The sequence below is a fragment of the Oryza sativa genome, chromosome 7 (assembly GCF_034140825.1).
Source record: "Oryza sativa Japonica Group chromosome 7, ASM3414082v1".
NCBI lineage: Eukaryota > Viridiplantae > Streptophyta > Magnoliopsida > Poales > Poaceae > Oryza > Oryza sativa.
The window spans coordinates 12,599,382-12,609,126 of record NC_089041.1 but is presented as its reverse complement, the minus strand read 5'-3'; the positions used below and the strand labels follow the sequence as shown (position 1 = coordinate 12,609,126).

At 39.8% G+C, this 9,745-nt stretch overlaps 1 long non-coding RNA gene across 2 annotated transcripts; it reads right to left on the bottom strand.

The window, feature by feature from the left end:
* Positions 1 to 4,250: 4,250 nt before the first annotated feature.
* On the bottom strand, positions 4,251 to 8,585 carry LOC9272296 (uncharacterized). 2 transcript variants are annotated; one of them, XR_010742344.1, is made up of 4 exons: positions 8,137 to 8,585; positions 7,947 to 8,059; positions 6,030 to 6,085; positions 4,251 to 4,490 (listed from the first exon to the last, which is right to left on the bottom strand). It is a non-coding gene; the product is annotated as an uncharacterized lncRNA (long non-coding RNA). The 2 variants fall into 2 exon arrangements; XR_010742345.1 differs by having other exon boundaries at positions 4,251 to 4,539; positions 8,137 to 8,584.
* Positions 8,586 to 9,745: the final 1,160 nt, after the last annotated feature.

Below are 9,745 nucleotides of genomic sequence, written 5' to 3'. Positions count from 1 at the left end.
TTTGAAAAGGATAAACATTAAGATGCTCCAATTTTAAAAGAATTCAATAAGAACCAAATATAAAACTTATCACAAAGATTTTCTTTAAAAATTAAATTAATCAAATGGGAAGGAAAGGAAATAATTTAATTTCTAACTTTGGATAAATTTGGGATGGTGGCAAAAATAGATGGAGGTAAATAACTAGGATTTTAGCCTCCAAAATATGTGGTATGGATTCTCGGTGAATTATTTGTGGCTAAAGGAAGTTGGATTTTGAGTAGAAGGGATTGGAAATAAGTTTCTTAGCACAAGAGCAATCATTCAAATATTTGTGATAATATTATTCTTTGTGCCAAGAATGTGATCAAGTTATAGGAATCGAATTGGTGCATGGATCAAAATAGGAACTTAACCACGGGATATTTTGGACCGATTAAAAGGAGACAAATGTTTTTGGGGATAGGTTTAGATAGGGGTTGATCCAAAATAAATTCCAACGGAAAGGGAGTTATACTGGTTTAGCCCCAAAGATAAAAATGGTTATTAGGATATAACAGAGAATCGGGTCAATCGGGGAAATATTGGCCTAAGCTAAATAGTAGACTTTGAAATCTTGAATGGATAATTTAGATGAACGAGATTTCAAAGGGGAAATATTTGTGGGAGTATAGAACTGGATTCGGAAGTATATGTGGATGGGAATCTTTATAGGAACGAAATTGGTGGTATGTTGATAAACTCTAAAGGATGGGTATGTTGACTCAAAGGGGAATTGAAAAGGATATTTTATGGACTATGGGAATATTTAGGTGGAGATCCAAAGGAAAGGTATTGGTTCTGGGGGAAAAAATAAGAATTGGTATTTCATGTGTTCGGGTAGAGATCAAAGGGGAAGTATTTGATGGAAGATAAAAATGGATTTGGTGGTAGTATGGTAAGCTCTAGAGAGATTGATATTTTATGTGCTCAAGAGATGGTTGAATGGGAATTGAAAGGGTATTGGTTCGAGGTGTTCGGGAATGGATTCCAAGGAAATATAATTTAGAGCCAAAGTTAGAGATTACAGAAAATAAATGGAAAGGTTTTATAAAATTTAAAAGAGAGCGATTAACTTTGCAAATAAAGTTTAAATCCAAGTTAAAAGAAATTAACAGAAGGCAAGATCACTTCAGAAGAATCGAGAAGAGTGCAACTAAAATATTTCGCAAAAATTTTTCCCAAAATTTTGAGTCCGTTACAATCAAGCATGTAAGATAAAAGAAGTTAGATCAGGTAAGATCGGCTGAAAGTCCGATACTACTCTAATCGGCAACCAGAAAGCAGACTAGGGATTGAAATTCTAAGCACGACTTAATAGATCAAACTCAACTGATGTAGCATTAAGTATGAAAAGAAGAACAATATCTAGACAATCAAGCCGCTGGATGTTTCATAGAGTGGTAGATATCTTATATAATCTAAGCCAACCTCACTATTTAACATAATCGGCCGCCTTCTACTAACAGATGTTAGCCGATTATAGATTAGATAATGATAATGTCAGAGATTATATAGAATATATGGTAACTCGACGAATTACATAAACAAGACTAGAGTATCATAAAGATGGAAGCACTAATCCCGAGAACGCAAGCCATCATAATAAGTTTTACCTCTTGTTGAAGATCGAAACCGATGCAGCTCAACCTTACATATGGCTCGGGGTCTATTTATACCCGAGAAATACAAGATATGTCCATATTGGACACGACTCTTATCTCTAACAAACTCTTAGATACCATAAGTCTTTGCGGCAGACTTTTGCCCACATTTATCTCTAAGGAATTTACATAAAATATCCTAATTAATAGATACAATTGCCTTCTCAGGACTCTATCCATGTGCGGCAATCATCTTGAAGCACACCAACTCGAACCCGATGTCGTACAAAAGTCGTATTGTCGGAATCGACTGTATCACTCAACCCAGTCTGACTCGGACTTAGCCGATCCCAGTCGTAGCCAATCCGGACTCCAGCCGATTCTTACTCTGTTTCCGCAACAATCCTTATCTCCGATTCCGCTTTGATCCCATCTTCATCTTCGATGCTGATATTACCAAATTTGGTCGTTAACACTTGATGGGATAATTACAGTATTAGACCTTTTTAGTATCAGAATGAGCTGCATGCTCGAGACATCTGGCCATGCTTCATATTCGTAATTATCCAACTAAAATACGACTGAATGGTGGGCTGTGGGTGCATGGTTTTGCTAGTTGCACCCATGGCAATTAAGGACCGGTTCGCGGGATGCCTTGGAAGAACTTATCGTACTTACCACAAGCCAGCGTAGGCAACAGTTGGGCTTGTAGTGTAGCTTTCCTCTAGCCGACGTACCCAGACGAGGGTGGGCGTGATGGAGTTGGGTCGGCCGGGGTGTCCGATTGATCGGCTTCCGGATTCACCGCGGCACGAGATAGGGGCTGCCCGTTGCCTGCTAGGGACGGGGGCGAACCCTGAGGTGTGGTGCGATCGGTTAGAGGGTGTTATGCGAAGGGTCCTGTCACGACCTCTTTCCGGTATGTCGTGGTGTCATGTCGGCGCACGGAAACGTGTGGTGGGGCTGTGTCTTGTTGGTACAGTTGTACACCTCTGATCAGAGTAAAACTATTCGAATAGTCGTGCCCGCGGTTATGGGCGGTCGACCAGATTCACCGTGATTAGTCCCACCTTAATAAATCGACTCAATGCACTGTAGTTCAGGTGGGTTGGTTGGGCCTGTTCAACGTGGTGTAGCGTTGATCAGTGGAGATTTAATGTTACTTTAATTACTCAACAGTTTTATTATTTTACTCAATAAAATGTTTTACAACCGCCTTTATGCAAATAGCCACAAGCCGTCCTTGTATCCCCTGGCACGTCTGCATCGTTGGTGTGGCTTGCTGAGTACGGTGGTTGTACTCAGCCTTGCTATTATTTTCCCCTTTTCAGAAGTATAGTGCTTCTGAGCTGAAGACGAAGTTAAAAGACCAAGGCTCAGACCCCAGTTGAGTTTTGCCTGTGGAGTGGAGCTGAAGCACCGCTAGGATCGCCTTTTTCCGCTGCCGTCGTTCACTTTCGGTGTGAGGACTAAGTGCCTCTTCTGTAAGTGTTTTACGATTTATTTACGTTTGGAACTGTATATTACTTGTCGTTTTATGTACCCTGGCTGGTCCTGGACAGGGATTTAATACACAAAATAGTCTAGAAATTTGGGCTAAATTTCTGGGCGTGACACCCAGGCCGCTGTGTTTCGCATCAACACGCTCCGGGGCGGCGAGGTGCACAGCCTCGCCCTCCCGTCGAGCACACATACGCTCTGCAGAGTTTGGTTCGCCACCGGTTTGTAACATCTTGGTATCACGAGACCATGATCATGTTCGCCGCTGCCGCGGCGCCATGTCCACTAGCTCTAACACTACCGGCGATTGGAAGAAGGGCCTCGATGCGGTGATTGAGCGCCTGGACGCCATCTGCGGTCAGATTTCTGACGTCGACAACCAACAGCAATCGCACCACGTCGCAATCCAACATCTGGAACATGCTCACCGCGATGCTGATGGCGATCGTGGCGATGATGGCTGTCATTCTAATTGTGCACCCCGCTACCACAAGCTCGATTTTCCCATTTTCCCAAATTCAATGGCCAAGGTGAACCCCTCCTTTTCTTAACTGTTGTGAGCAGTTTTTCCGTGGTCAACGGACACCAAAGGAGGTTGTGAGCAGTTTTTCCGTGGTCAACGGACACCAAAGGAGGGGATGGTTTGACTCGCGTTGTACCATCTGCTTGACGTCTCGAGTGCGACCATGGTACTGCTTCATGGCACCGCTTCTCTAACAAACAATCAAGCAAAATATAGACCAACCCAATTGTACAGTGGTTTTTGGAGACCATTATAGTCATCCATCCGAAGAACGGGATCATAAAACCATCGAAGTATCACCAGCGAAGCAATGGCCCAATGTTGTAGGATCTCCGGATCTCCCATTATATTTGAGAGATGAAGTGAATGATTCAAATCATCAAACAAATATAATGAAATATCTTACGCCTCGAGAGAAGAATATTAGAGACATTGCTGGACCTTTAGCCTACCAGTCAACTTCAGCCTGAGATGTACCCGTCAAACCACTCGAAAGTGGCGACCAGATGTGTTACATATTCAGGAGACTTGACAAAAATAGCTAAAGATTTACAACATCTCAAATATTCTTAACTCGTACTCATGTGAATCTAGTTCCCAGGATGTGCACTAGATTCACACTTTTATCTTAAGCATGGAAATCATAGCAAAATACACTTAAGACGAAAATGATCTAAATCACAACTATTTCATAGTTACATAGGCCGACTAGCCAATGATCTAAATCACAACTATTTCATAGTTACATAGGCCGACTAGCCGAATATAGTTTATAGAACAACGGAAGCTTGACTACCCAATCCTCAAGCACACCGACTAGGGGTTTACCCCATTAAGTTCAAGTCCTAGAAGAAGCAGACGAAACCCGCATCACTCAAAGACTAAGTCTAAAACCTGCAAGCAAATAGTTAATCCAATAGCAAGAGCCAGTACATTATTAGAAATAATGTACTGGCAAGCACCAAGACAAGCCTAACACCCTACTTGCAAGGCATATAATCAAAGAAGGCATAATATGGTTCCTTTTAGCATAAAGCAAGTTTTATTTGCATAAAATACATTCAAATCATATTTGCGAATAAATGAGGAATTTGACAAACAAAATGTTGAAAAACTTGAATTTTAAGTTTGGGCCTCATGTGGTATACATATGTTGACTAGTTGTATACCGATAGGGGGAGAGTGTGCCCAGACTGATCTAAGGACTATACTCAATGTCTGTTCATTATGTTTACCGTACATCCACATGTGTTATTATGGGGTGACCTTGGCCTACTAAGTTAAGTGCTGGTCTAACCTTGCATTCGGGAGGCCGTTGTAGCATTCGGGAGGCCGTTGTAGTAGCGATAGTGCCTACGAGTGAACTGTAGGGCTATTTGTGTTTATGTGTGTATTGCAAAGGAGATGACTGTACCAATCCGCTTTTTATGTGTATGATGTTTATGAGGGGACGACTGTAACGTTCCGCCTCACTTTTATTTATGGTTTGGTAGGGAACGACTGTACTGTTCCGCGTGAGGGGACGACTGTAATGTTCCGCCTCACGTACAACGTTGAGTGCCACATAGGAAGCGATTGTACCGGCTTGCCTATGGCGTTATATTGGTAAAGACCCCCCAATATAATGACATTAAGATTCTAGAATTAGTGTGGAACAACACTCATTGTGCTCATGCAAGGATTAGACAAGACTTAATGTAAAAGCCTCGTTGTGACCTCTAGACTCGCTTAATGTGTAGAGTGTGGTGGTACCGACGGGTATCGGACAAACTAGAGCGATTCACATTATGTGGGTAAAGCTGTACAAGCTCAGCAGAGTCTAAAAACTAATCGATTAGCCGTGCTCACGGTTATGAGCGGTATGTGGATATGTGTTGAGTATAGACTTATGTTTAATCTTCTAAATGCTGAAATTTAACTTCAAAATGTGATGAGATTTAAGAATGATCTCCTTGCTACTATGGATGGCAATGAGGTGCATATTTATATATGATTAATGCCTACTTTGATGGCCATATGCTTTGTTTGTCAAATTCCTCATTTATTCATTTCTGTCCAGAACTTGAATAAAATCATTTTTTCAAGTTAATAAGAGCCCAAATGACAAGTACTACACATACTAAGCATGGCTAAGCATTATAGCAATCTAGTGACATCTAAACTCATATATAAAGTGGCATAGTCATATTGTTCCTAAGGTTAGGAATGTGGGATATGGATATATGTGGGGTTAGGGTGATAATGCAAGTAATAGGAGTTTGTCTAACAAGTTTAACAAAATTTTAATTTATTAGTGTCCAATCGACATGCAAGATTTGCAAATATTTTCAATAACCTTCAAAACATAGGTTCAAAGTGATCAAAGAGAGGGAGGTGGGACTTGCCTTGCAACTGGAAAATGTCAGCACCTAATTCACTTCTTCACCGTTTAAGCAATCATCTATACAAAGTACACGTTATGCAATTAAACACCGAAATATGCGAAAAATCCAGAATGCTCTAAAATGCTTGATTTGTGCATAATGGATAGGTACTAGTATAATATGAATTTAGGTGAAAGAATTTCTATTTTATCTCTTTTTATTTGAGAGTTATGAATTTTATAAGTTTGCTCGGTATAGGGTAGTATTTACTTAGGTACTATTGTGAAATGCTGTTGTAAGGTGATTCTTATTAAGTTTATGTTTGCTGAGGTGAAGATATGTGTTTTCTAAGACTAACAAATTTGGTTTCACAATTTCTAGAGTTAACATGAATTCTTTATGTATTTTACAAGTTATAACGTGTTCTAGGCATATAGTCTCTATGTGTACATGGTTTTGGAGATTTAGGTCCAGAACTTGCTCTAACTTGCTAGTGATGTATAAAATGAGTATTTTAGTTAGCTAATCTAATCTTAGTTCATAATTTTAGAGTTTATATTATTTTACTACATATTTTATAAATAGGGATGGTCTATGTTAGTTACTTAACCTACCAACCTAGAAATTGTTATGAGTTAAGTTTGCTAAGTCTTTGGGAATTAAGGTTGGAACTATGACCTCTCTGGTCTAACAAGTTTTATTTTTGGTTTATTCATAGCTAGAGTTCATCTTAAATACTTCTACACATATATTTTGCTTAACCAATACTAGGTGATTAACTCCTAGGGTATCTAATTAAAGATTAGAGCTATAACCTGTACAAAAAGTGCCATATTTTATTTACTATGTTGAAGCTTACCATTTTCTGGTTCTATAGAAACTTGGTTCACTCTATTTGGACTAAAGATGAATTTTCTACAAATTTTACAAATTAAAGGCTGCTCAATGTTGGTTATTCCTTACATAAATATTTGAGGCTTTTATTATACAGTAAGTATATGATTTTATTTTACAACTTGGAAGTATATGTTTTGATGACTCTATAGAACTTGGGTTTACTCAAAAAGGATCTAAGATGAATTTTATATAAACTTCTAAAGTTCAACTTATCTAAAACTATTCATTTTAAAGATAATAGTTTTAGAGGCATTAGGTACAAAGTAAGTATATTATTTTATTTCACTTTACAGTAGAAAACAAATTGGTGATTCTGTGGAATGTGAATTTACCCTAAAATGAGTTGAGATGAATTTTATATGCATTTTATAAGTTTGTGCATGCTTTATGTATATTTTTTCTCAAATAAATTTTAGAGGTGAAATTTGTACTGCAAGTGTAAGTTTTTATTTCATAACATTAAATTTCATCCTTATATGAGTTCACAGAAACTTTAATCATCTCAAAATGAGTTATATTTGATTTTATATGGATTTTTACAAGTTTTAAGTACTTTTCTTATATAATCTCAGATTTTGTTTCTAGGGGTCCGCTGTCAGTCATACGGACAATATGCAAAAAGGCCCTTGAGATTTCTAGAAACCAACCCGTAGTCCTAGGCCCATATGTCAGTGTTTAGTATGTTTATTTAAATTTATTTATTTAAACGTTATATTTAAATAAATAAATTCTCATGAACGTTATATTTATTTAAATTCTCAAAACGAAGTCCCTGCGAGAACAGAGCGCCATGGCCGAGCTCGATCTCGAGCTCGCCGGCGGCAAACGATGACTCGTTTGGGGGTACGACCAAAATAAAAATGAAGATCATGTTATTGTGATTCCATTCCTATACTTTTCTCGGTTAGTGGACATCGGAGTAACGCCGGCGGCGAGTCCGAGCGGAGGATGTTTTGGCATGGGTAGGCATGTTGTGCCATAGGCGCGAATCGACTAAGGGAGTGCATGCATGTGCTTTTCTAAGGAGTCCAGTGTGCTCACCGAGATGTAAAACAAGGCTGGCGAAGCTAGGTTGACGACGGCGGCTCGTGTAACGGCTCGGCGGCGGCAAGAACCTCCGGGGTGAACGGCGACGGCTCAATCGGCTCCAAGAACTATCATGCATGTGTGTCCATGAGGTTAGTGAGGCCAGAGAGATGGTGTGTGCGCGAGTAATCTAATAATGGCTCACCGGAGGAGGCGGAATCGACAATGGCGACGGCGACCGGAGGTGAAGAAGACGGTGGCCGATCTCCGCACTTGCTGCGCCATTGCCTGGGATTCTTGAAGGGTTTTGAGGAGGACTTCAAGGAGAATATGTTGGCGCGACGGCTCGGCTTGGCTTGGTCTACAGCGGTCGGAACGACGACGAGAACCCGACGGCGGCACTCGGTGCGCGCTCCGGAGCAACGATGGTGAGGTCCGCGTTCCCGACGATCCGCTGCACCAAATGGGATGAAACTTAGAGGAATGAAGCCGGCATCCTGAGTAGACAAGGGAACGCATGAAGGGAGGAGATGACCGCGGCTCGACGACGATTGCTGCCGTCCTTCTTCTTCGCGGCCGGTTACGAGATTGAGAGCGCCGGAGGAGCAGAGAGCCTTCTCCCTCGGCTTCTTCGGTTTGAGAGTGAGGAGTAGTGATGGGTGAAGCGGCTGGGAGGGAAGAGATCAAGAGATGTTGGGTTTGGAGCGGCGACACGTCTCGGCCACGCGTCGACGCGCCCCAGAGCTCGGTCGGCTCTCTCTCTCTCTCTCGTTCTCTCTTTTTCTCTCAGTCTTTAGATCGGTGGGAAGGTTCTGCACAGAGTTGGAGCTAGCTTGTGACACCGTCAGGTGGGCCCAGGGCGAAGTACACTAGGCTGGAGTGTGGGGATGGGTAGAAAACTGTGTGAAAGAGATTTTTGGACGAATTTTCAGATTATTTTCTCTTCCCTAACTTGTTAATTCATAGATTAATTCGTGTTGCATATGAGGTCGTGTGGATTTTATTGGAGGTAAATGAATGTACCTAGTTAACGTTTTCTACTCAAAAATTATGGATAGATTGCTCACAGAAATTACAGAAATTAAAAGAAGATGGGCTTATTGGAAACTAATTTGAATTTTTAGGAGAACTAAGTAGAGAAGATAAATTCTGAAAAAATTATATTTATTCATGATAATTAACCTAATATTTGAATAAATTATTTCCCCTATACACTTCCATGCAGTTTAATGCACAATTAGTGAGGGTAGGTTTTTAGCCGATTAAGGATTATAATTAAACTATTATTTGACTGGTTTGACTGATTTATTTGAGATATTAAATTTAGTTATTAAATTGTACCAAAATTACTATGAGTTGCATGTTTTAAGTAGAGCCTACATGAATTTTCCCATGATTTTATCTTGCACAAATTATTTTAGATAATTAGCAAGACTTTTCTTTATATAGGTTTCCAATTTATAAATGGATCTACATAGTTGTAAGAAATTTATTTAGACTACTCTTGACCTGAGGTGGTATCATTTGACTTCATTTTCATGTCTTTATAATTATTGCTCAAGTGTGGTTATAGGTTTGCTTAGTGAATCTTTATCTTTTATTTATGCTCATGGGTCCTAATATGCAATGCCAACCAAAAATCCAAATGCATAAAGAAGACTCAAGTTAAAATATGTTTTATGCAAGTATGCATGCTTACACTTGTGTTTGCATCTATGCTATAGGTTAAAGATGAAAAAGTTTGTTCTCAAATTTTATTCATGCAAGAGTTAGATCAAAGTTTACCTAGGTTTAAAATGGAAATTTTTGGCTCC